Here is a 26,271-nt window from a genome sequence, read left to right as displayed (position 1 = left end):
ATAATCTGCTGGCCACTAGAGGGCAGCTCACACCTAAAGCTGGTGATTAAGAGCCTCCTGGCTGGTTTCTAAAAGTCTGAGGGGAAAAAGGAGGAAGAGGGGTGGTGGTTGAGAGACCATTATAATCCCTCCCTCTCCTCTCTTCCCTCCCTTCCCTCCCCCCCATTCCCATTTCCAGGTAGTACTGCGGTTCACAGACACTCTATTTTTAAAATACTTTATTTTTTTTTCTTAATACTGTCATTCCAAAAAAAATACAAAAGAACTACTATAAAAACATTCAGGGGCTCATGAAAATGAGAAAAGCCAAGAAAGCCCCGACCCCAGGTCCTTAGGGTGTAGCCACAGACCAGGCCAGACTCAATAACCCCTTCTCCAGGATTCCCTGCTGTCCAGGATAATATACAGTTGTACAGCGTGGAACAGCAAGGTAGGATATTCTGGGTTCCCCAGACTCCAGGGACAGGACAAGTAGAGCTCCATAGGCTAGGGAAAGGACCACAGAAGCTTGGAGGTGGAGTGGACTAGGACTGGAGGGGCCTGACAGGAGCTCTAGAAGGGCTGAAGCCCTGGGGCAGGGAGGCCAGGGCATGGCTGCTGTGACCCTGAATTCCCAGAAGGTGGGGAAAGCTCAAAATCCCCTTCCTTTTGGATCAAGGCTAGCAGCACCAAAGAACTGCCCAGTACAAAAATGTAAAAATCCCTCTCTCCCCAGCCCCTTAGTTAAGCCTAAAGAAAACACATGTGGTACCTATGCGCATTCCCCTTCTGTCCATCCCCACTTCCCTCAGCCTGCAGGCCCAGTTGGGAATGGGGAAGGTGTGGCTGTCAAAGGAGGGAAAGTGTTGAGGCATGTGTGGTGAAGCGGTGCTGCCTCCCAGTCCCCCTTTCCCACAGGCAGCTCAGCAAACTCCACCCGCGGTAAACACAAAGTGCCTGGTGCTCAGTGGCCCTCCCCACCCCCCTCCCCAATCCCAGAGTATGTGTGCACAAATCTGTGGGAAGGTATGTGTTTGTACATAGCCGAGTACACGTGAATAGTAATCCTTCCCCTCCTCCGTCCCGCGTGGTGATGGTCATGGTCCGGGGTAAGAGTGTCCTGTTTGTGCTCCTCTCCTCGTCCTACATTTGGCCGGAGAGGGGGCGAGAAAGGAGGGCAGGAAGGACCTCAGCAGCGGGTAGGGGAACGACGTGCTATTGACAGGCCTGGATAGGAAACCTCTACAGATCAGATCGCCAAGTAACAGTCAAGTCACTCTCCAGCCATGGGGAGCAATAAAACTGGATTCAAAGCGTGGGACAAAAACAGCGACCCCTGGCCCTGGGGGCCTCCCTCCCTCCATCCCTCCCTCCCCCCACCCTGCCTTCCCACCCTAGACAGCATAGCCAGGCAGGGGCGCTAACGACTTGGGGAAAACAAAAGTGGCTTTTTTGCATTTTAGGAAAAGGGTGCCCGCTGGGCGGTAGGGCTGGCTGGATCGCCTTTCTGGCTGCGGGAGTCTGGGGCCGGAGGGCGGTATTGCTGTGGAGCCCGGGAGCCGGCCCTGAGGCTGGGCCTAGGAGCAAGGCAGGTGCTGTTTTAAGATTTGTCGCGTCTTCGGAGCTATCCTGTCCGGGAAGCGCACTTTGAACTCCACTATGAGGTCGCCCGGTTGGGTGGGAACCTCAGGGAAGGGCAGCCCCTCCCCGCCTAGTCTCTTCACCGTGCCCGGCTTGATGACGTCATTGCAGGGTAGGGGGATAACTCGGCCATCGGCCATCGATGGTGGGAATGTTGACCGTGCAGCCACACAGCGCCTGGGGAGGAGGAGACAGAATGAAGGCGAGATGGAGAGGAGGGGCGACAGAAAGAAGGGGGGTACTGATTTCTATATGGGAATGGCATCTTCTACAGCTTTTCTGCTTTGGAAAAGGGAAGCAGATAGGGGAAAGGTGGGGTGGTTATAGACACTAGCCGTCAGGGAATTGGGGGATTTAGGGAGAACCTCGTACCCCCGACCGTCCCACACCATCCTCTGGCTCGGGAGTCCGGACGAGGTCCCACCCTACGTCCTTGAGGCTGATTAGGGCACTGTAGACCACGTTGGTCCCGTCTCGTCGGAAGTGGGCATGCGGCTTATCCTTAAGTACAAAGACTATGTCACCGGGGATGTTGTCGGGCGTGGCGTCGCCCTCTTTGGGGAAGGTGATCTCGGTGCCCTCTTTCCAGCCCGGCTTGATGACGATGCGCAGGATCTTGTCCTCTGTACGAACGGTCGGTCCGTCCATCCGGGTTGAGTGATCTTCATGCGCTTAGTGGAGCCGTGGTAGACCTCTTCGAGGGACACGCGCAGCTCGTGCACGACAGGGGGATCCTGCACCTTTCTCCGGGGGTGCAGGGACTCGTGCGGTCGTCTGGTTCCTCCACTCAGCCAGTTGAAACCAAAGCGGCCGAAGGCGCCAAACGGGTCATCGTCTTCGTCTACATCCATGTCGTCCGGGTCGAAGCCGTTTGCGTGGTACCACTGCTGGTGAAGAAGATGTCGAAGGGGTTGGAGTCACCGAAGAAGGAGGCGAACGTGGCGTGGGGGTCGGCATGGTAGGTGTAGTGGAAGGAGCCCCCTGAACCTCCAGAGCTGCCACCACCGGTCTTCAGGCCTGAGTAGGGAGGGGACGGAGTGGAGAGGAGGTAAGGACAGAAAAACCCTTTCCAGTCCAGGCTCTGGCCCTCTCACCCCACCCCCACCCCTTCAACATTTCCCTAGGAAGGGAGAGCTCCTAGGAGCTACCTTATACTGTTGGCTCTCTGGATAGTTTATCCTCCTCCTTCTCTCGAAAAAGACTACTGGGGAAAGGTTGGCAGCTCTCTGCTTTGTGTGGAAGGAGCCAGTATATCTGCTTTTGAGAATAACAAAAATGCCTCCCATCTCTACAGCAGGTCCTTACACACTCATTAGTCTGATCCACCTGAGGATCCCAGAGCTGAAATGATTTGCCTAAAGTAACCCAGCAAGTAAGCATAGGATTAAAACCTAGTTCTCCTGACACCTATATGATGCTCTGTGCACCACATTAACCCTCGTGCCCTTCAAACAGCCCAGGGTCCTTCCTTCAAAGTGGCTGAGAGATGGAACCTGAGAGGCTGAGTGTTGTTTGCCTCTGATTCATACACTGAGAATTAGGAAAACGAACTCTTAGATCCTTGCTTCCTCCCTAAGAGAAGAGGACATTCATTGGCCACGAAGTGGATGAGTGGGTGAAGGTGGCAATAAAGAAGACCAGAAATGTCCTTGTAGTCCTCCAGGGTTGCTGGGGAATTTTCTAATCCTTTCCTTCCCCACTCCCAACTGCAACCAAGGGTTGGCAAGGTGGCTAGCTAGTTATGGTGGAACCCAAGGGAGATCACATGGGGGACACTTTTTAGTAGCTGATATTTTGAGTATTTAATTTTTTTTAGTAAAAGATTTTTTTAATGTCAGAAAATTCCACTCTCCACAGCAGCTAGGTATTTATTTTGTGATAAGTGGCATGTGTTACAGTTACAGTGAAGGCTCAAAGCTTCTGGTGAACAGTAACACAAAAGGGGAAGCAATTTTCAAACACTGCCTAGGGCACACAAAAGGTTTCTAGCAGCTCTGTGCCCACCCCAGCCCCTCCCCAACAGTGGGAGCCAGATTGAGATAAGATTGGTGAGGAAGACCAATGTGTCTCCTTCTCTAGTCCCTATGGGGGGAGACTGTGGGCCCAGAGGAAGAAACAAGATGAATATATTCATGAGCATAGCAAGAAGGAATCCTTTTTCTGGAGGTTTCCAAATGCTGCCCATGGCCCCATACCAAGTGCCTGAATGGCAAAATGGCATTATTAGGCTTTCACTCCCACATGCCATGGGACCTAACTGGGAAGTCCAAGGCTGGCTATCCCCCTTCCTGGAATTTCATTTCTCACACTGGCTTCAGAGTGGTAGAGAGTCAATTTTCTTTGGAGTTTTTCACCTGGAGTTCCCAGCAGGCTTACTGCTCCCTTCTCACCCTCATCTCCTCCCATCCCCCCCCTTCTGCAAGGCAGAGCCCAAATTAGCCTGTTAGTTCCCTGGCAAAGGCTTGAGGGTCATGAGGACAGGTTTAGGTTTCATTTTTCAGGGAGGAATCAAGGTTGGGGGCTCTTGGATCAAGGTAGTGAAGGCTTCAAACCCCACCTGTCCTCCCCCACGGGATTCCCAATAGGACCCCCTCACCCAGCAGGCTGGGGAGAGGCTGTCCTCAGCCATTCACAGCTCACACCTCCTGGTCTGTCTGCACAACAGGCTTTTTGTGGGGCTGTGGAGGAGGCAGCCTGGAATGGCAGCCTGAAATACTACCAGCCTCTGGCACTGTGGCAGACTAGGGTATGTGGTATTCACTGTCTTAGTCCAGCACCTCCCCCCACTCCTTGAAGGAGAGTCAGCATATCCAAAGAGGATAGGTAAGGGAGAAAAAAGGTAGAGAGCAAAGAGAAAAGTCCATAGACTTTTCCATAGTCACCGTCTCTCTAGGAACAATGACTTCTGCCTGTACCCTTGATCCCTGGTATGGTATAAGCCATAGGGACCCATGAGTCAAACTTGGTAACCACAGGGGAGAGGTGGGAGGCCCCCTCCCCCTTCCCTTCCTACCCAGGGCAGCTGAACTTTGGCCTAGGTCAGGACTCCAGAGTAGATGTAATTCTCAGGCTTGGCCACATGGTGGTTCATGGATTGTACTGCACAACACTCTTGAGTCCCGCCAGAAACCAGATTAAAATGTAATTGGAAAATATTTAGCAAAATAAATAAAAAATATAATAAGAGACAGATAATATTTCATTTTAAGACAGTCAATTTGTGCCGTGCAGGGCCGGGGACCCTTATGTGTGGATTAGTGGCCCTGTTTCTATTGGAGTTTGACACCTCTGTTGTACCCTAACTTGCTCTGGTATTCCTGGGAGCTTTTTGGATATTCTGGGAGACTCCTGGTGATTCAGAGAGAGGTGGTGAGTCTAGGAAGGGAGTGTTCAAAGAACTGGGAGAAGGAGGCAGGCAAGGGGAAAGGGGAGGGCAGAGAAAGGAAAGGAAGGTTCCTCTTGGGGAGGGTAGCCCTAGGCTCTATTTGAGACAGTGTTGTCTATATGAAGCCTAACAGGGGCCTGTTGCTGGCACTGTGGGGCCCTGAAAAGGAGGGCCACAATTAGCAGCTACATCAGGCTTGTGGGATTTGCTAAGAGGTACTGCCAGGACCACTCTTCCTTCAGCTTTATTTGGGCCTTTCCTGTTCTCTGATATAAACCTGCTGTCCTGCGCTTGGCCACCCAATGCCCTGAGGGCATGAAGCCAATGATAATCTCTACCTCCCCAAGACAGCAGCAGGGGTGTTCTGGAATTGTTGAGTAGATAGACACTCCCTGAGAGCACCATCCTTTAATTTAGAAAAGAAAAATGTGGTTAGTTCTGGCTGCCACACTCCAGCCCTGGTCCTAACAGTGACTCTGAGCTCCTATTGGACCCTGGCAGGCATGAAGGCAGGCAGATTGCTTCCCTCGGGATCTCAGGTGCCCTTGGTCCCTGGGTTTGCTGGATACTGGGCTCGAGGCCACATCTTTCACTCTTGCCTTGGCCCTGGTCTGTTTATATAGCCTTCAGAGGCTAAAACTCTATGCTGATGAATACAAATGTTATGTGCCTTTCCCCATTTTCCCATCCAGTGGGGCAGCACAGACTTCAGGGATGGCCTAATAAGGCTGGGAGGAGAGGTACTTTCAAGACTGGCAGAAGAATCCCAAGGCCCAGGCATCATAGTGGCTATATCCTATGTCTTACCTCTGTGCCTGTGTTATGTGTGGCCTTAAATTGTGATGACTTGTCAAATGATGGTGCTGAGTAGAGAGTTTAGGGGGCCTAGGGTAAAGGAAATGGGTCCTAGAGGCCTATAATATTGAGAGGAGTAGCTGGTTTCCTTTGCTATTAGAGAGTCTTAGCCCCAGCCAGTCAACGCCAGGGTGGAAAAGGGGTCAGGCTCAGGGAAGCAATGAGGCAGCCTTCCTCCAACCCTTTCCTTAGCATCAGCACCCGAATGGCAATGTCTCTGCCCTGCTGCTAAGGAGCTGGGAAGGAACTGGGTTACATAGTTCTCTGCGGAGAGAACAGGCATCACTCACCCATGGGTTGCAGTTCATGCTAGGGATGGGCCATAGGCCAGGCGGGCCACCTCTCTCTGACATGCGTCCTGGAGCTCAGCCTGGCGGGCACACAGAGCTAGGAGCCCCGGCCTGTGCCAGATCCCGATCCTGCTGTGTCATTCAGGCACTGGGGGCTCCCGCGGGAGCAGTGGGCAGAGCGAGGAAGGGGCCCGGCCACGCTGGGTCTAGTCTGGCCCTCGGTCCGCCACCACCTGAGAGGAGCGTTGGGCCCAGGACACCTGCCCTGCTCTGGCCCTCTGCGAGAACTGCACCGATTGCAGAAGGAGGAGGACGGGGAGGTGTGCGCGGGCGCCGGGGCTTTCCTCGGCTGGAGCAGGTGGTTCCTCCAGGGCCCGGGCCTGTGCTTGTGCTGATGCCAGGCCCAGGGCCGCCCGCCCAGGGGGACAGGCCATGTGAGCGCTGGGGCTCTTGGGCCAGATCCTGGCTGAGAAGTAGGAACCAGCCAGTTTGGGGAAATTCAGTCGGCCTGGCCGTGGCGATTATCGAGGGCGGGGTGGACCTGAAATCCTTTGCAGAACGCACGCCCGCGGTGGGGTTATAGGGAGGAACCCCCTCCACCTCAGCCGAAACGGTGGGCATTTTGGGGCAAAAACCACTTCCTGGAATTTCCATTGGAGGTAGATTTGCTACTTTTTGGGGGGCGGGGAGAGCCAATTGATTGGGGTGGGGCACTGCTTTGGCCCCTTGAAATGGCCTACTTCATTGCTTCTTGTTATGCAGATGAGAAATCCGGTTTCTTTTCTCTAGGAGCTGAGGAGACTATTCCTTTCTTCTCTCTCCCCCCTGTGGTCGTTAATGGTTTCAATCTTTAGATTTATTACCCCTGGATCCTTTACTGGATACCTTTTCCTGGAGACTGTGCCCCCATCATTTCCCCTCAAACAAATAGGACCCCAATTCTTTTGGGGTCAGGGACTAAGGTCTCAGCTTCTGAAACTGCTTCCTGCTGGCACGGGGTGTAGAGCTGTCCCTGCCTTGGTGGGTTCAGTTCAGGGGCTACACAGTCTGAGCAAAGTTTAGAGAACAAAGAAGCCCAGGTCCTCGATCTTCTTCCAGTTACTCGTTAATTCAGGATCTGGGTCTGGTTGAAATTTAAAATGATACAAAATGGTATAAAGCATCCCACATTGCCCCCTTTTGGTCAAAGGCAAACTGAAAGTTTCGCCTGAAGACCAGTTAAGGTATGGAAAAACCTCTATCTTAAACAAGCAGAGGGAGCAAGTTGCAAGGGGGATCAAGGTAGGGCAAACAGTCTTGGGAACACAAGGACTCAGAAAAGGGAAAGAGTAGGTCTTTGCTCAGGTTCTGGTCTGGAATCTCGGGAGAAAGCTGTCTGCGTCTGATGCTGTCTCCTTCAGGCTCTTTGAAACCAGAGGGCTCTTTGAAACCTATGGGCTCAGATGTCCACTCGGGAGCAGGTGCAGTCCTCAGATGTGACAAAGGATCAAGGAGTCCATATCCACATGTTGGCAGCTGTAGAAGTAGTCAGACCTAACAGGAACTCCCAGAACACATATGATTTGATAATCGAGAGAACAACAGCACAACATAGGTCCCAGTCATGCAGGGCTAAGTTCAAACAAATTACAATAAACTTTTTCCCATAATTCACAAAACTGCACAATTACATTGAGTCAGGTACAGACCAAACCACTTAGATGGTTCACAATAGAGGGGGACATTTGCATGTCACGTGTTTTACATTTACACATTAGATAACCAAGAAAACATAAACATGAATCACACAAAGTAATGCAATCATTATTAACAATGTTGACTAACATTAAATTCCTCGTATCGCAGTAGCGCAGTACATACAATATCATAAGCTTTTAGTCATGCCATGTCTCTTTGATGGCATTTACAAAATAATCCACAAACCATTCTTAACAAAGCTAAAAATGTTTCTGATTTAATTCCAGCACTTAATTGCACATTTTGCATACAGAGTAACTTTAAATCACAGTTACATATTCCCAATGTCCATCTAAAGCAGCACTTTTTGAATCCCACATGCCTGCTTGTAGTTATCTGGTCCCTAGATAGTAAAAGAGACTTCTGCTTCTCTGGTTCAGATCTGGAAATTCTCAGACAATTTTAACTTAATATAACCTACTACAATCACTTAAATTTGGCTCTCCTTTTTAAAACTTCAGAGTATTTCAGTTCATACATCATCTACTGTTTCTAACCTTACCTAAATTTTGTACCTGGTATAAGAATTCTTTAAAATATGAAGGTCCAACCATAAATTGAACTCATCTTCCTTTAAAATTATCAGACAGATACTTTACAAAGGAGATATAATTTCACTTGTACTACCATATTATACAATTTTCTTGCGTTAACATCCAAATTTAAGATCCTATTACCAAAACACACTTATTAGCCCGAATTTCCAGGATTGATAAATTTTGGAGCTAATCATACCCGTCTGTATATAATTCTTAGGGGAATTGATCTGATCCTATTGCCTTTTTCAAAATTCGCTATCCCCTTTCATTTTATTAGACATTTATCACGTTACATCTTTGCCTTATTGCTTTGTCTAGTATTTTCCTCCTTTTGGAGGATGTTATCCCTATATTATTCCAATGTTTTATTTGGCCATGAACATAGGCTAAAATTGTAAGCTATTCATGCCTGCATCCTATTATAATAACTCAGAGATATTCCAATATTCATCTGTTACCTAACAGATTTAGCATTGTGCTTATAAAACTTCTTGATAATATAAATTTGGTAAGAAAGAAAAGAGGGACAATGTCATATATCTTAACAGAAGGAAAGAATTTCCTTAGCTCTGTTTGATTCCAGGCATGAGTCATATCTGATAGCCACTCATATAGTCAGTAGGTGCTGAAAGCAGGGCTTAGGAGTAATCAGGTGGGGATTTCCTTTTCAGAAAGGATATAGCAGAATTGCGAAATAGAGTCAAGAAGATCCTACCTAGGCCGTGTCCAAGGTCATCTTCAGAACTGTTTCCCAGGCACAGACATCCACCTTTAAAGTTCTCAGCTTGTGATAAGTGCCATACTACTGGCTTCACGTGACCTATTCCTGTAATCAGAGCTTAAAACAATATTAAATTGTAGTCCCATAAAATCTTAAGTAGCAAATAAATATCCTTCAGATAAGACTGTCCCAATTTCATTGAGCTAATAATTATCAAATCAAGTTACATAACTTTTCCATCTTCTAAATACTTCCTCACACTCTTTCCCAACTTACTTAAACCATCAGAAACTCTCATTCTTTAGGCACAGGAGAGGGTTAGCTAACTCCCATTTGTCCCCAGACTTTCTTATCTGCCTTTTGTATTTTCCCTCAGACCTTTATTTACCTTTCCAAATCTTTCAGACCCATTGCTCAGTCTTCCTTTACATTTCAACCATAAGACAAAACAACTCATAAGTTAATATTTTTAATGACATAACTGTGTATACTGGAATCCCATCCCAGCTTCTTAAACAAACAAAAGAGGTTAATGACCGACCTCACAGGTTGATGGATTCATGTCCCCTGTTTACTCATTCTGGAGGAGAGGGACACTTGAGGAATTAAGTCTCATACACATTGATAAGCTCTAACTCTTCCTTAAAATCACAAAAACATTTTTAAAAAACATTTCTGGAGTTATTTCCCTGAACTGAAGATGTCTCTGATTTAGTCGCGGTAATTAATTACACTATTTGTGTTAATACCTAATTGCTCTTATCACTTTAAGACATCTAAGAACTCTATCTCACATAGATACAATATAACTTTAAATCCCAGCCTTAGTCTATGGGATAATGATTCAACCTTACATTTGTAAACAGTATTATCTCATAAAACTTCTTTTCCCTTTTTCCCAAATTATTCCTATTAATACTTTAGTAATCATATTATCTTTCATTTGGCTATACGAGAGTACCAATGTAACTAGTCATTTGATTAAAACAACAAGATTTCACATATTTGCATTTATCCAATTTTCCATTTTTCATAAAGCCAACTTCTTTCACAAAGGTAACTGATTCTGGCAGATAACTTCCCTTTTGTCACTGCCTGCTTATTAAAGAGATTAAAGAAATCTGCCATATCATCTCTCCCTGAGGGCGGGTTCTTTTCCATCAGATGGCAAGCTTCACTAATAAAAACTACCAAACCAAACCCCATCTCAAGTCTAGTCTGATCTTATCAGTTCTGCTGACTTTAAGAAGCCAGGTTTGGAGGCTTCTGACTTCTACTGTTTTTTCTTTCTTTCAGTAAAAACTCAAATTCCAGTAACTGCTGCTCCACCCCCTTCCTTCCCTTCTGACTGGTGGGCAAAGGTAAAACTCTTTCTTCTTATCTAAACTAAGGGTGGGGAGGAGTAAGGAATGCAGACTGCTGTTTCAAACCTCCTTACTCAAAAACCTAGAATAAGATATTGAATGGGCCTTTCTTGGAGTACATAAAACACATGCTTTAACCACCCTCCCAGTACTTGTATAGATAAGCATTAATTTCCAAGTATAAGGTTCTCACCCAGAAACTCTGAAAAATCACTGTAGATTTGAACTGCAACCAATTAGCTTACAGGTGGAAATTCAGCAGGCCTTCTGAAAATTATACAAAAAGGTGTTACTGAGCATTTTTCAAAAGTATTTTCCCTTCTTTAAAACAGTTTAAAATTTATCCTGATGTTAAAAGGAATACTCACTAAACCTTTCTGAAGAGAATTACTTAGAAGGTTTTAAAATGATAGACATCTCCTTCTTTTTCCTTAAAGCAAATTAACCCTTAAACACTGGAATTCATTAACTAAGTTGGTGGAAAATGTCCTCATTCTCAAATATTGCACAGAACTCCTAGATATTACAAAGTTCCTTCATCAAAAAAGGTGTTGTAATGTAGAGGACACTTAATTTCTATAATTACATATCCAATTAAATTTACCTTATTACTATAACAAAGTTTACCAGGACTTTAAAAACTTTTTCATAGGAATTCCTCTACACAGAAAGCTTTACACAAGATTGATAAGAATTCATGACTAGATGGTTCCAAAAGTCTTTGTTTCAGTTAACAACCTCAATTTCTTAATTAAGTACAATTCTAAATCTAACAACATCTAGATTACAAGAGAAATTGTTTTTTCTAACAGCATAGGTAATGCAGTGTTAACCAATTTGCAATTTAGAAATATAAGTACACCACAAGCAATTATCACGTATTTAAAAGTTGAAACAGAATCTAACTAATTACCAATCTAGTGATCATAACTGAGTTGGATAAGCAAATCAAGTCTGCATTCATAACCACTAATGGTAACATTTTAATTTCTAAGGTCCAATACTTAGCATTGTAAAAGAAAAGATTATTGCCTATAAAACCACATTTTTCAATATTGCTGATATATCTCAATTACACAATTTAGAAATGTAACAATGCCCTAAACATGATCATGCATTTTAAAAACTTGAAACAACCCATTTATCAATTTAGGTGAATGAGTTTCTAAACTTCCATGCACAGAGAATCTTTCATCTCATCATTTGAAAGTATACCTTTAAACTACCAGATATATTCTCATAATAAAACTTTTTCACATGGAAAGTCTGTTCTCATGGTTAACTATCAGCATTATTAATTATTCACTTGTTATAACCACATATAACAATTCCAAATTGTCAAATTTTATCACATCCTTTTAAAAATGAATGCACATATATCAAAATCTCATTAAAATTGCTATAACATGATCATTTCTTACCACACAATGGTTTTCTCAAATTTCACAATCTAAGAGAATTTTAGAAATACAATGCAATTTTAGAAATACAGAAATAATAAATTTCAGATGACATCAATTCCATTTCCAGATTATCACATATAGAAAATTTTCAGCTTATTACTTTTGGTATTCAAAAACCACTTCAAAGGTTAACAATTACATTAAATCAGAGAGATATAATAATAATGCTATGTCTAAAATATAAACAACCATCATTATTATTTCCTTTTACAAATCAGGAAACAGGTCAAACAGAGATGAAAATACAGTTTTGCAATTGGAACAAAGAAATGTGAAGTTTACCTAGAACAGACAAATTTTTGAGGCAGAGCTTAGGAAATGCTAATCACAGGCCCAATCCATGAACCTTTCCCTTCCCCCACAACTGCAGAAGTTACTGAGCCTAGGGCAGTTGGCAGCTGCTGGGGACAGGGTGGGTAGATTGCATAGGACCTGGGTATCTTTTCCAAGCTTTGCCAAAAAAAAGGATGGGCTACAAAGGTACCCAGGGGCACAGGACTGACTATCAGTCTGTGAATTTCTGTCCTTCTCCTCTTTCTGCCAGGTGGGGAAGGGTGATTTAATTTTTCCCTACAGTTCTCCTGCATTCTCTTCAAGACTGATCTGGGAGGAGAGGAGTTTGTTTTAACTACTCTAACTTTTACTGCAGCCCTGGCTCGGTCAGAGACAGGACAACAATGGTGAAAGATCTCAATGATTGTAACTCAAGTAAACTTCACCTTTTGCTCACTCCTTAAAAACCTTTTTGCACTTAAATCTAAGGGAAAAGATTCCCTCCTAACTTTGGGGAGGGAGGGGATAAGTGATCAGGGACAAGGACAAACGAGAGAGTCTGACTGAAAACTTTAACCAGATTCTGCATTCATGGATAAACAGAGGTTTTTAGCCAGAAGGCATTCATTGGGAGGAGGTGTTTCAGTAAGAGTGAGCTCCTGGAGTGATTTTACAATTTCAGGAGTTGTCTCTCTCACTCTTTCTCTCTCTCACACACTCCCTCCCAAAATCCAACTAACCAGTTTCCAAACTTTCAATGATTTAAACCCAGAATTTGCCAAAATTTTAACCCTATTTCCATTTTAATTCCAGGTTGCCCAGACATGGACCCACAAGGAGAAGAGTTTTTGTTTCCCTAGTTGCAGCCTGAAATCTCTGGCTGCCTGCATTTCAGATTTTTTTTTTAACAAAACATAGACATTTCACAATTTTGACATAGACACATGGACACAGACAAATTCAAAACGTACAGAACCAAATGTGTGAGTCGAATTGAAAGCTAAACCGAGTCCCCTCAGAGGAAAGAAAATAAACCAGAATTCCTCTTTAGGGATAACAAAGGCCTTCCATCTTTCTCACACCCATGACAAATTCAGAACATACAGAACACAGAACAGAACCAACAGTGTGAGTCGAATTGAAAGCTAAACAAAGTCCTCTCGGAGGAAAGAAAAATAAACCAGATTTCCTTCAATTTTTTATCACACCACCAACAGTGAGAAGACAGTGTCCTGTACTTCCCCCCCCCCCATCTGAACATGCGCGTCCCTGCATCCAGGTAGCATGTTAATAGAGACCAGATGGCTAGCCCGGAACAGAAACCTTACCTCTAGAGGTCTGAAACCAAAATTTCTCCGTAGGCTGAAAAGGGACAAGTCAGCAAAGAGCCCATCCTCCGAGACTGTCACCCAACATCAGAGTCCTAGGAAAGGAAATCCCAGGTGCCGGCCCTCCAAAGGGAGAGAAGGTGGATCGGGGCAGAGACTCCCTGCTGAAGTCTGAAATCCTGTGTGTGTCTCCGGGGCGATAACACGAAATACCGCCTCATCTCGGTGGGGCCTCCATTATGTTATACCAAGTGCAAGCTAGACACACCACAGAGTATAAGTTTTAAATGGAGAATTTATTAGCTGGAGACCATTCAGGGTTCAACCCAAATCAGAATGGCCTCGAGTTGGGGTGAAGAAGTCATATTTATACAGAAAAAAAAACAGGGTGCAGTGGTTAATTATCTCTTGAAATTTACAGACCAGGTCACAAGGTGGTCCTGGGGCATAGGGACAGATCAAAAATTCTGACAGGTTATCGTTTGGTGGGATGCTCTTATGTATTGACATTCCTTGGAGGAGTCACGGAGCCCCAGGGACATTTGCTAAATGCCAAAAGGTCTGTGTCCATTCTTTCTTATGCAAACTGGGGTTTTCTCAGGGGCTGTGGGGCAGGGGTCTCCTTAGCAATAACTGATTTCTCCAGCACCATATTACTGCACTTCTGTTCTTTGCCTTTTCTCCCTGAAGTAAGACATGATATAGTAGTACTGCTTCATCACTGTAGTAATTCTCCATTGAATATCTCTGTAAGGCCACCCCCCTTAGCATTTTCTTTATCATGATAGAGAACTTGTTGACTTTTTAAATAAACCTTTGGTTTTTAAACCCCCATGTTGCTCTTTAGGACCCTCCTCATATTTGTGGCTTGTATCTCAGGGTTCTCTTTGGTCCTCTGAAGTCATAGAGCCCAGAGTGTGGACCCAGGATTACTCTGGTTGGGGTCTGAGTCAAGTTAAAGCTGGTGGAAGATGACATAGCATGGTAAAAGGTCAGCGCATTGGCTCTAGAGTCAGAGGATGTGGGTTCAAAATCTTTCCAGTGCTTACTACTTGTTTAACCTTGGGCTAGGCATTTGGCTTCTCCAGGTTTTAGATTCCTCATCTTTAAAGGGGGATTGGACGAATGACCATAGACCTTGGATCCTGTGTTCTAACGAGCCTTCAGGAGTTAGCATACCACTTGACCCCCTGGCTCAATTGACCTAATTTTCCTTCGTTCTGAGGGAGAAGCAGGCTGCCCTTGGGGAAGCCAGTCATATTGGTGGGTTATTGGTAGGTTGCAGTGCAAACTTGCCCTAGTGGCATTTTCGGCATTTTTAAAAATTGTGTTCATTCCCCTTGCCACTTTATGCTACTACTCTCCAGTTACATTAGGAAGGCAACAAGATGGCTGTGCCTTAGAGACCATTCACTTCTGGTCCCTATTGTGGGAGGGGCAGGCTGGGGAAGAGGGCCTTGCTGAGCTTTCACTGCCCCAAAGTGGCACGTAAGTCCTGCTTGGCAGTGGGCATACTGAACCTTTATCATTACCATTATACTCTGGCTTTGAAGCCTATTAGTCACATTAGTTGCACAGGTGGCTTTTTCAGCTGATGGAAATGATAGTATTGGGTGCTTGTTTATGCAGAAGAATTAACAAAAGTTATTGAGAAGGAAATGGGGGTGGGGAGAGGGGGAGACAGAGAGACAGAGAATGAGAATTGATACCATTGGCCCCAGCAGACATGTTCTGGGATTTAAAAGACAGTTACCAGGGCAAGAGACTTTTTTCCCTCATCAGTTGGGCTTAAGTTTATTTTTCTATGTCAGTCTTGATCAAAAAGGAATTGGTTGCTCCTTCCCAAAGTCCTGTCCAAATTAAATCAAGCAGTGTCCCTAAGCGCTTAGCTGATGGGTGCTAGTGTAGGACTTGGTAGGATAGTTATTGATATGCTCTCCAATTTTTATTTGAATTTGTATGAAGTGTGTAGAATGAGTGGCTAGTTTATCATCCCTGACAACCTTGATTTTTAAGCCTAGATGAAAAGAAGAAATTCCTCACCTGTTTCTGCATTTCTTAGTTTCAACCACTTGACATTTGACTAGTTCCATTAAGCTGTGTCTTGGGCTCAACTTCCTGTGAACCTTCTTTCCTTAGTAGCATTTTGGTGGCTTCCAAAGTGGTTTTGTGCATCCAGTGTGAACTTTTTTTCTGGAAATCTCTGACTTAATTCATTCTATTGCTTTGTTTTTTCCCAAATTTGCTAATAATTTATATAGTCCTTGGGCTGGCTATTACAGTTGTGGATAGAAGCCATCAGGGAAGGCTTAAAATGGGGTCCTGACAGTAGAAGACCATGGGGTATTGAGAATCTTTTTGTTGGGTTTAATCCTAGGCAGCCTGAAAGAAGGTTGGGGCCTCTCTGAGACCTGGTGCAAATTGTTACTTTAAAGTTTTCTATTAGGAACTGAGGATCCTAAGGAAGTGGAAGGGACCTCAAAAGTCATTGGAGTCAGAGAGGTTATATGGCTTCCCAAAGGTCACACAGCTTAGGATCAAAGGCAGGAATCAAACCCATTATTTCTGATTCCAGGTCTGGTGCTCTATGCCATACATCACACGGCCTCCCCAAATTTTCTGGTATAAGGAAGTTTTCCATGTCAGGCATGGGCAGGATGAGAACCCATCTTTGGTTCATGAGACCAATGCCATACCAGCTGGCCACCGAAACCTGTAAGAGCTTGACTCTCACATAGTAGTTATTTAAACAGTGTTGTGAACACATGGATGTGTAGCCAACAGAGTACCATTATGAACCTTTGAGGGTACTCATAGAAATGGTTTCTTTTTTGCCCATGACTATCCATGGGGGCAGTAGACTTTTTGACCTTGTCATGTGAAATTTGTATTCACTCCTCCGTTTCTCCAGAACATCTAGCTAGGTCTCTTGTGTTCTTTTTCTGTCTTTAAGGAAGAAACACTTGGATATCCCAGCAGTAAATTCACTGAAAACTTGTGGTGATGGGTTTTGCATAGGTCAGTGTCCATGCTTGGTTTATGGGCTTTAAGTCTCTTGTTATTATGGCTGTACTCTACTGGATCGAGGGCCCCAAAGAGCTTTTGTTTATGTGAGTTACAGCTGTCAGCATTTGCCGTAATAGAAACTAAAACATCTTACTATTGTGAAAATAATTGACCTTAAAGCCTCCCTGACAAGCTGAGACCCCCAAGAGTGACGTGGCCTTGGGAGTCTAACTGACCTTCCTTTTCCAGTTCAAAAGCAGATGACTTACCAACAGCCATTCTCAAGCAGAAGAAACGCCCCAATCAGTTAATTGTTGATGAGGCTATCAATGAAGACAACAGCGTGGTGTCCCTGTCCCAGGTCAGTTTATTTTGCTGATCTGTTTTATTTAGACATGCTTTATGCATTAATGGGAAGAGTGGTCAGCAGGGATGTGGGCTGGGGCTGCCCCCTACTGACCAGTGGCTCTCATGCTGTTTCTAGGCCAAGATGGATGAATTGCAGCTCTTCTGAGGTGACACAGTGTTGCTTAAAGGCAAGAAGAGACGGGAAGCTGTGTGCATTGTCCTTTCTGATGACACGTGCTCAGATGAGAAAATTCGCATGAATAGGGTTGTCCACAACAACCTGCGAGTGTGCCTGGGGGATGTCATCAGGTATGTGAAGATCCTTGGCCCTTCATGAGGGAAACCTGAAAGAGATCTGGACAGTGGGATAAGACTAGGTAGACACAAGTTATCCAATCATAAACATTCCTTCCTACCACAGAAGGGAGACTGGAGCTTCGGTTTAGGGTTCAGGTATGTTCTTGGGGAAGTCTCAGGTACCCTAAGGGCCCAGCAACCACTTTGGCAACTGGGAAGGGTGTGAGATCAGCTCCAGTAAATTCTCCAATACCATGGCTTCAAGTTGAATGTCTCACTTTTGCTATTTCATAGAAAACCAGGGCTTTGTGACTTTGCTTAGGGACCCAGACTAATAGTTTTTCCTGCGGTGTCTCTTCTGCCTTTCCTTGTGCTGAGGGTTCTGTGTTTTCCTGCTGGACAGCAGAGAACTAAGGGAAGGGATCTCATCCAAGAATTTGAGGGTTTTACGGTGATGAATAAAAGAGAGCCTGTGCATGTCAGACTTTGACCTGAGGAAAGTCAGTTAAGAAAACCAGTTGTCACAGGAAAGTGCTCATGTAGTACTCGTCATGGATGGGTGCTCTCTAGTGACCTTCCTTTGTTTCTCTTTCTGTTCCAATCAGGTTGCTTCTGCCCAATCCTTGGTTGAAGTCTTCTTTCACTGCCTTTTACGCTAGGGTTCTCACTCTCTGTATTATTTCATCTTGGGTGTGTTGAGTTACTTTCTCCTGGCTATGAGTCTCATGTAATCTTTCCTTAGGAGACTAGAGCTAAAGACATCCCTTAAGCAAACTTCTGAGACACGTAGAGTGGAGGTATATCTGCATTCATATGTATAATGACTGCTATCAAGGCTCCTGTTTCTCATGTTTAGCTGACTATTCTTTCATTTTACACCTTCTCACCTCTGGCCCAAACTTCCCTGTTAAGTGATGCCTTGAGAAGGAGTTTTAGGAGGTTAACAATTTGCCTTGAAGAGCCTCTCTTCTCTTTTTCCTATATTGCTCCCCTTGAGTGGTAGTAAGAGTCATTATCATTAAGCTGGGTCCCCATCTTGAATTTCTGGCATTTGCTCTCCCTCTGAGTCCAGGGCCTGGGTGTGTGATGTCTTGCTTCAGCTCCTGCCTTTTCTCCTACCCTCCTTCCCACCCCACTATCCTACCTCTCTTCACCTAAAGCCATCCCTGCCTTTTCTCTTTCACTTGCCATCAGCTCTCTGTACCGGGCCCTTTCCGACACCCAGTGCTTGCGACTGCAGTGTGGTGGGTAATGTGGAGTCTGCTTGTCGTCCTCAGCATCCAGCTGTGCCCAGATGTGAAGTACGGCAAACGAATCCGTGTACTGCCCATCAATGACACAGTGGAAGGCATCACTGATACCTTTTCCCTGTCTTCTCTCCCCTTCCAGTGACTTCACTGTGAACAACTTACTCCTCTGGGCTGAATGGTGAGTCATACTGCTGCTTGTGCTACTATGGGCTCATTCTCATTCTTTTTATCAGGTTTAAATTTTTCATCCTTTCCCCAATACGAGGAGCCTTAGCTAAACTTCTTGAAGGTAGGGAATTGAGGGACGGAAGAAAACCAACATGGGTACTAGCTTGACTCTTTGATCTACTTTGTGCCTATTCCCAGCCTCCTCAGGGCATCCTGCTCTATGGGCCTCCAGGAACAGGGAAGACCCTGATTGCTTGAGCTGTGGCCAATGAGACTGGAGCGTTTTTCTTTCTGATAAATGGTGAGTTACTTAGCTGTGGATTGGATCTGACTCTTTGTGTTGATTTCTAATGTCCTCTCAATACACAATATGTACACACACACACACACACACACACACACACACACACAGTTTTTCCTCTTACTCCTTCTCCCCAGTTTATTTAAGTCTGAGACAGGTGAGAACCACTGGTTCTGAAAGGGGGTATATGACATTTGCCTCCCCTAGAAGGGTGTGAATTAAATCAAATGCAGACCCTACCAGGGGAGGTAAATGGGTCATAGGCATACGTCACAGGGCTCTTTTAATTATATTCTGTATGTCCTTGCCTCTAGAACTGTCTTCTATTAGAATTCAAGAAACAGAGGGACAAGTAACAGTTTGGGAATGGGTGGGCAGGTCAATTAGAATTATTTCATTATCTGCCCTTGCTATATGGGAATGCTGAATTGGCTCTTTAGGGATAGTTGAGGCTGCATCTCTGAAAGTGCCTGGGTAAGGTCAGAGAGGCCATGGATAATCCATCATGCATATGGGTCCTGCATCCTCTGAGGACAGAGGGAGGAGTCATAGGAAAAGTAACTTGATGTGGAGGGGGACCACATCAAATTCTCACATAGTTTTTCTGGCCAGCAAATTGTTGGCCAACTTGTCTCCTTTAACTTGCTCTTCTTAGCAGCATCTTCATCATCTCATTTTCAAAGCAGGGAAAAATGGCCTTGGCTGTTTGCCCAGGTCCGGGTCTGTCAGAGATGGCTGGAGAGCTTCTCAGAGCCCGGCAGGGGTAGTGAACAATCCCTGTGTCTTCCTCTCCCTGTGGAGAAGAAACCAGCCTCATCTTTGTTTGCACAATGCATCTCTTCAGGTCCTGAGATTATGAGCAAGTTGGCTGGTGAGTCAGAGAGCAACCTGCGGAAGGCTTTTGAAGAGGCAGAGAAGAATACCCCTGCCATCATTTTCATTGATGAGCTGGATGCCATTGCTCCCAAGAGACAGAAGGTATGGACTGCTCTAAGGGAGAGAGGACCCAAGTGAGGGCAATTGGGGTACAAGCTTGCCCATGTTGAGCAAGGGCCTTGTGCTTTGACAGACCCATGGAGAGGTAGGACATCCAATACTGTTACGTCTATTGACTCTCATGCATGGTTTGAAGCAGAGGGCACATGTGATCGTTATGGCAGCAACCAACAGACCCAACAGCATTGCCCAGCTCTTAGACAGTTTGGTAATGGCCCCCTGGCATTTCTGATAAATGCTCTTCTCTATGTGATCATAGGATTGTATGTATGATCTTAAGATATAGCATGTTGGGCTGGGTAGTAACAGATTCCTGCCACTGCTTTTCCTGAAATTCCATTCCCTTTCTCCACCTGTTTCTTCTCCCTTCTCTATCCCTTCCCCCAGATCACTTAACAAGAGGAGTCCTCCCTTTTACCCACATTTCCATTAGGGAGGGGGCAGGCACATGTGCCCAGCGCCCAGGTTTGAGTTGTATGTGTACATGCATCCTCACAGGTCGATTTGACAGGGAGGTAGATATTGGAATTCCTGATGCCACAGGACACTTAGAGATTTTGCAGATCCATACGAAGAACATGAAGCTGGCAGATGATGTAGACCTAGAACAGGTAAGAGACCTTAGGGGATAAACAGAAGGATCAGAATCTGACAGCAATGAGGGGAGAGTTTTCTGGGCTCTAGTAGGTTGTTGAAGTGGGTGCTTATCGAATAAGAGGTATAGCCAGAGACCTGAGATTTGGGAGATGGACTGTGATCATTCATGAACTTGGTTGGGAAGGAAAACAATTTTGAGGTTACTTTGAAATAAGTTAACTAAACCTGGGTGTGCGTTGTGGGTAACAGTCCAAATGAGGCCATGGCAAAGGAAACATTGATGTGTGTCAAGGCCCCAGTCCCTGAGAGCCCTTACTTTGGGCAGTATAAACTGTTCCCTGAGCAGTAATGGGCAACTTGTGACTTAGAAAATAGAAAAATTGAAATTCTGAAGGCAAATCTGTTAGTGCCATGTGTCCTGAGAAGGGACCCTGGAGAGGGAAATGAGCAAGAGATTACAAGAGGCCTGGCATGCATGGAGTGTGACCAGCCTTCTCTGCACAGTGAGGGGACCGCAGGCATGGACGTGGGTTCTCACCAGATTGACCTTCTACCTACAGGTGGCCAATGAGACCCACGGAGACGTAGGTGCAGATCTGGCAGCCTTCTGTTCAGAGGCAGCACTGCAGGCCATTCGAAAGATGGACCTCATTGACCTGGAGGATGAGACCATTGATGCTGAAGTCATGAACTCCCTGGCTGTCACCATGGATGACTTCCAGGTAAGGGTACCCTTCATAATTCCTGCTTCTTTCCTTCTCCTTCTGTTCCTTTAACAGAGTCTTACTCCAGCTCTTTTCCTCCTCCCCTAGTGGTCCCTGAGCCAGAGCAATCCTTCAGGGCTTCAGGAGACTGTTGTGGAGGTGCCACAGGTGACCTGGGAGGACATCGGTGGTCTGGAGGATGTCAAGCGGGAGCTCCAAGAGCTTGTTCAGGTGGGGCGGGGGAGTGTTGAAGCCTCAGAGTTCTGCTGAATGGTGAGTAAGGCTTCTAGTACCTACTGCCTAGGGGTTGTAGTAGCAGGGGAGACTACTTTTGGGTGCCTGGAATGGAACCTGGCTTTTCTGGTTGTGGGAGGCTGGTGGTTTAAAACAAACTGGGCATATGATTTGGCAGAAGTGGAGGTGCTTCCTGATTACACCTCTCTTCCCAATTCCTCATATTAAAGGCTGACTCTGAGGTTTTTCTTATCTAGTACCCTGTGGAGCATCCAGACAAGTTCCTCAGGTTTGGTATGACACCTTCTAAGGGAGTCCTGTTCTATGGGCCTCCAGGCTGTGGAAAAACCCTATTGGCCAAAGCTATCGCCAGTGAGAGCCAGGCAAACTTCATCTCCATCAAGGGCCCTGAACTTCTCACCATGTGATTTGGCAAGTCTGAGGCCAATGTCCGTGAGATATTTAACAAGGTAAGCCCTGTATTGGATCAGACCTCTTATCCTATGGATTTCCAAACTGACTGGGTGGCTTGTATTTGGACTGAATTATGAAACCCATCTCAGCATTGCCTAACTAAAACCATTGGATGTGGGAATGAAAGAGCTTTTGGGAGGGAGGAGTGAGGGCCTATGCAAGTGTTCATATCTCTCTATGTCATTCCTCTGTGAAGGCCCGCCAAGCTGCCCCCTGTGTTCTGTTCTTTGATGGACTGGATTCAATCACCAAGGCTCGTTGTGGCAACATTGGAGATGGAGGAGGTGCTGCTGACAGAGTCATCAACCAGATTCTGACAGAGATGGATGGTATGTCCACAAAGAAAAACGTGTTCATCATTGGTGCCACCAACCGGCCTGATGTTATTGACCCTGCAATTCTTCAGCCTGGCCGCTTAGACCAGCTCATCTACATACCCCTACCTGATGAAAAGTCTGGTCTTGCAATTCTTAAGGCCAACCTGAGAAAGTCACCTGTTGCCAAGGTGAGTACAGAGATTGTGGTGATAAATTAACAACCACATTTCTTTCCTTACAGCAGCCTGGTGTGGTGAGAAGTAGTTCTTCTCCCAGATTATTTCACCAAAAGAAATATTTAAGCCATGTTTGGAGTGTTCCTTGGGTAACTCTTGTGAATTCTGGTTTTGGGGTCTGGAATGGTCATTATAGAAGGGAAAATTAGGGTGAACCAGGGGAAGGAAGACCTATTTGGGACTTGAGGTCTGAGTACTGAATTTGCTATCTGTCTTTCGGCAGGATGTAGACTTAGAGTTCCTGGCTAAGATGACTAATGGCTTCTCTGGGGCTGACCTGATAGAAATCTGCCAGCGTGCTTGCAAACTGGCTATCTGTGAATCCATTGAGAGTGAGATCCGACAAGAGCGGGAAAGGCAGACCAACGCCTCTGCCATGGTAAGTCCTCTTACCCATCCTGCTTTTTCATTTAGCCAGGCTTTAAGGAACACTGAACCAGTACCGTGTTCTTCAGTCAGATATAGGACTTTTCCCCCAAGGAGTTTACATTCTGATGAGGAGACCAGACACATCTGATTGGAGCTCTTATTCCTCCACTGAAAGCCTCTTTAAGTTTTCGTGCATCTTTTGTTCCCTCATGCCAAGTGCTTGATCTCATCACCTCCGGCTTCCTTCTATTGCACTAATTTTTTCCATTTGAAAAAGTGCCGATCCAAAAAGAAAAAAAATCCTTGCTTTTATATGCCTTGAAGCTATTGTTCTGTCCTTAGCCCTTCACCAAACTGCTGCTATAGCTTCATTATTCACATCCTCTTCGGCCCTTTTTACAGTCTGACTTTCACCAGTGTATTTACTGAAGTGGCTTTTAAGGCTATCAGCGACCTCATCACCAAACCCAATGGCGTTTTTACTCTGCCCTTTCCTTGATCTTGCTGTTGTACTTGACAGATGAACATGCCCTTCTTGATATAGCTGCCCTCCTTGCATTAAACTGGACTTTTGGGCTGTCTTTGTTAACCTTTTTTTCTCCTCTAAATCAAGGCTCTTCTCCCTGTGGCCTTATCTGTCCACTTTGCTTTCTGTCCCTTGGCTATTTTGGCCGTTCAGTTTATTTCAATTATCGCTTTTATTCAGATAACTCCTACGTTTGTATCTTTAGTCCTGAACTCATTCTAGAGCTCCATTGTAACATATCTACTGCATGAACTCAGTGTGAACAGAACTGAACAGCTTATCTTGCCCACCCTCACACACCCCTAAATATAGGAATATATTTTCCTACATTTATAGCATCATCATTGCCTTAGTCCACCACCTCAAAACCTTCTAGTCATCTTTGACTCTTTGTTCTCCTTCACCTCCCACAAGCAGTTAATTGCTAAGTCATCTTGATTGTTTAGTGGTATCTCTTGAATCTGTCCACTCCTTTATTCTCCCACTCCCCACCACCCTGCTTCAAACTCCAGTGACCTCCAGCCTAAATGGTTGAAATAGCAAAACACACTGCTTGTCATTTCTCAGTCTCATCCTGCCCTCAAGTCACTGCTCAGGTGCCAGCTTTCTAGGCATTTCCCCAGCAGGGGAAGTGATTGCTTCCTCCCATAAATTCTCTGAGCACTATCATATTCTGCCACCTTCTGCCATGCGTTATAGTTATTTTTGTCTCTCTCTCCTGTCCAATCAGTACAGAGATTTTTGAGGGGCAGCCTTGTGTGTGGTAGATAGAGTACTGGCCTCAGAAGTGGGAAGACCAAATCTCTGAGTGGACCCTGGATGAATCGCATAACCTTTCAGTGTTCCAAACAGCTTTTTAAAGCTGCAAAGCATTTGCCAAACTGAATTGGTAGGGGGAGTTTCCTCACTCTCTACCAGCAAAATCGTAGGTCTGGACCTATGGAGAACACGTTCTTCCCCTAAATTCTATGACACTAGAACTACTGTCTCTTGTCTCTGTCTGTTTTTCTCTCTCTCTCTCTCAAACAAACACACACACACACACACACACACACACACACACACACACACACATCCTCTTATCTATACACTATGAAGTCGGAAGGGAGTTAGTTTTAGGGCAAATACTGAGATATTTTTTGCAAAGTAGTTAACTAAATAATGAAGATTATGTAGCTGCCCAGGTTGTAGTTTAAGCTGAAAATAAAAACTGAGAACAAGGAGGTTTTAGACAAGTCATAAGTCCCATAGGTCACAAAAGAGAACCCTTTCCTTTGTTTGATAACCTCAAAGAATCCAGGGAAAGAGTAGGTGTATGAGGAAAAGGGGGGGGCATGTGTGAGCCATTATCCACAACCTCCTGATTTGCCTCTTTCTCATCCTGGATGACCGACTCCCTTCCCCCATTGGTACTGACCCAAGTTCCATGGGCCCTGTGATGCAGAACTGGAATTCTGCCAAGGGTGGGGCATTCTCAGTGTCCAAGATGTCTTGGTGGAGACTGGACTTTGCACAGAGTGTAAGCCAGTCCCCTCATCCTGAGGGATCTTGGAATGACCTAGAATTTGATAGAAGTGCTAGAGACGGAGTTTTGGACAGGATGGAAGCCTGTCCCCTCATCCTGAGCGATCTCGGGATGACCTGGAATATGGCAGAACCACTGCTGGGTCCCGTCCTGAGGGTCCAGGGAATTACCTCTGGCTTCTACTTTCTGGGCAGTGTGTTGCTACTTTTCCTGATGTATCGTTTCAATAAGTCTGCCTACCAACTTCAATTCAAGAGGAACAAACATTTCTCTAAGGTAATGGGAACCAGTCAGATGCCCTATAGAGACGCCCCCTCCAGCTATCCTTCCACTCCCCTCCCTGTTCCTTCATGCTGACTGATTCTTCTTATTTTCTTCCTTTGTTCTGTCATTCTATATCCTATAATACTTTTTCCCCTCCAATTCACACAGGTGTTTCTGAGGAACTTAGGATAAAGTAAGGAGACAGAGAAGGGGGAGCTCGTTTTCTTTTCATTGAGTCATTTCAGTCATGTCTGACTCTCTGTGAACCCATTTGGGGTTTTCTTGGCAAAGATACTGGAGTGGTTTGTCATTTTCCTTCTCCAGCTCATTTTACCCATGAGGAAACTGAGGCAAACAAGGTTAAGTGACTTTCCCAGGGTCACACAGCTAGTATGTGTCTGGGGCCACATTTGAACTCAGAAAGATGAAGTCTTCAGGCCTTGTGCTTTATTCACTAAGCCCCCTAGTTGACCTAAGCACTATAAGACTAGAGACCTGTATTGTTATGGAAAGTGGGACTCACTGGAAGGTGAGGGCTTGCTTATTTAGTGTTTTCCTTCTAGAGGGAGTGCAGTCCTTTGAGGGAATGCTATGAGGATGGGAATGGATATAGATTCCTGGGGTAGAAGGTGGGAATCACAGAAAGGGGAGGTTTCTAGCTACTGTTTATGAACCACTGAATCTTTTATATTGTGTTGCATTTTCGATGGGGTAAAATAAAAGCTGTGGTATGTTCAATATAATTCCTTAGAATACTTTCTTGGGAACTGGGGACTCTTTTACCTGTATCAGTGGAGCCTGATCTTCTGGGGCTTGGGGACAAAATGAGACAGAAATAGGATTTGGGTACAACTCTCCCCTCTTTCCCAAGAGTGAACCTGGTCTATGTAAACCTAGAGCTGTGGGGTTACAACTGTATTATGATTGGGACAGTTCATTGCCACAGTGATGGAGCACTGGCCTTGAAGTCAGGAGGCCTTGAGTTCAAATTCAGCCTCAGGCACTTGCCAACTATGTGGCTCTGGGCAAGTCACTCAACCCCAATTACCTCAAAAATAATGGCATTATGATTACATGAGCACGT

The 26,271-nt window shown here is 45.4% G+C and overlaps 2 pseudogenes; one reads left to right on the top strand and one right to left on the bottom strand.

Annotated features, from left to right (window-relative positions):
- Positions 1-1,556: 1,556 nt before the first annotated feature.
- LOC118832076 lies at positions 1,557-6,154 on the bottom strand (annotated as a pseudogene).
- A 10,911-nt stretch (positions 6,155-17,065) lies between these two features.
- Positions 17,066-23,416, top strand: LOC118832075 (annotated as a pseudogene).
- The last annotated feature ends 2,855 nt before the right edge of the window (positions 23,417-26,271 follow it).

This window comes from Trichosurus vulpecula, chromosome 9, assembly GCF_011100635.1.
Source record: "Trichosurus vulpecula isolate mTriVul1 chromosome 9, mTriVul1.pri, whole genome shotgun sequence".
In the NCBI taxonomy this organism is placed as follows: Eukaryota; Metazoa; Chordata; class Mammalia; order Diprotodontia; family Phalangeridae; genus Trichosurus; species Trichosurus vulpecula.
This window is presented reverse-complemented; position numbering and strand designations above follow the sequence as displayed.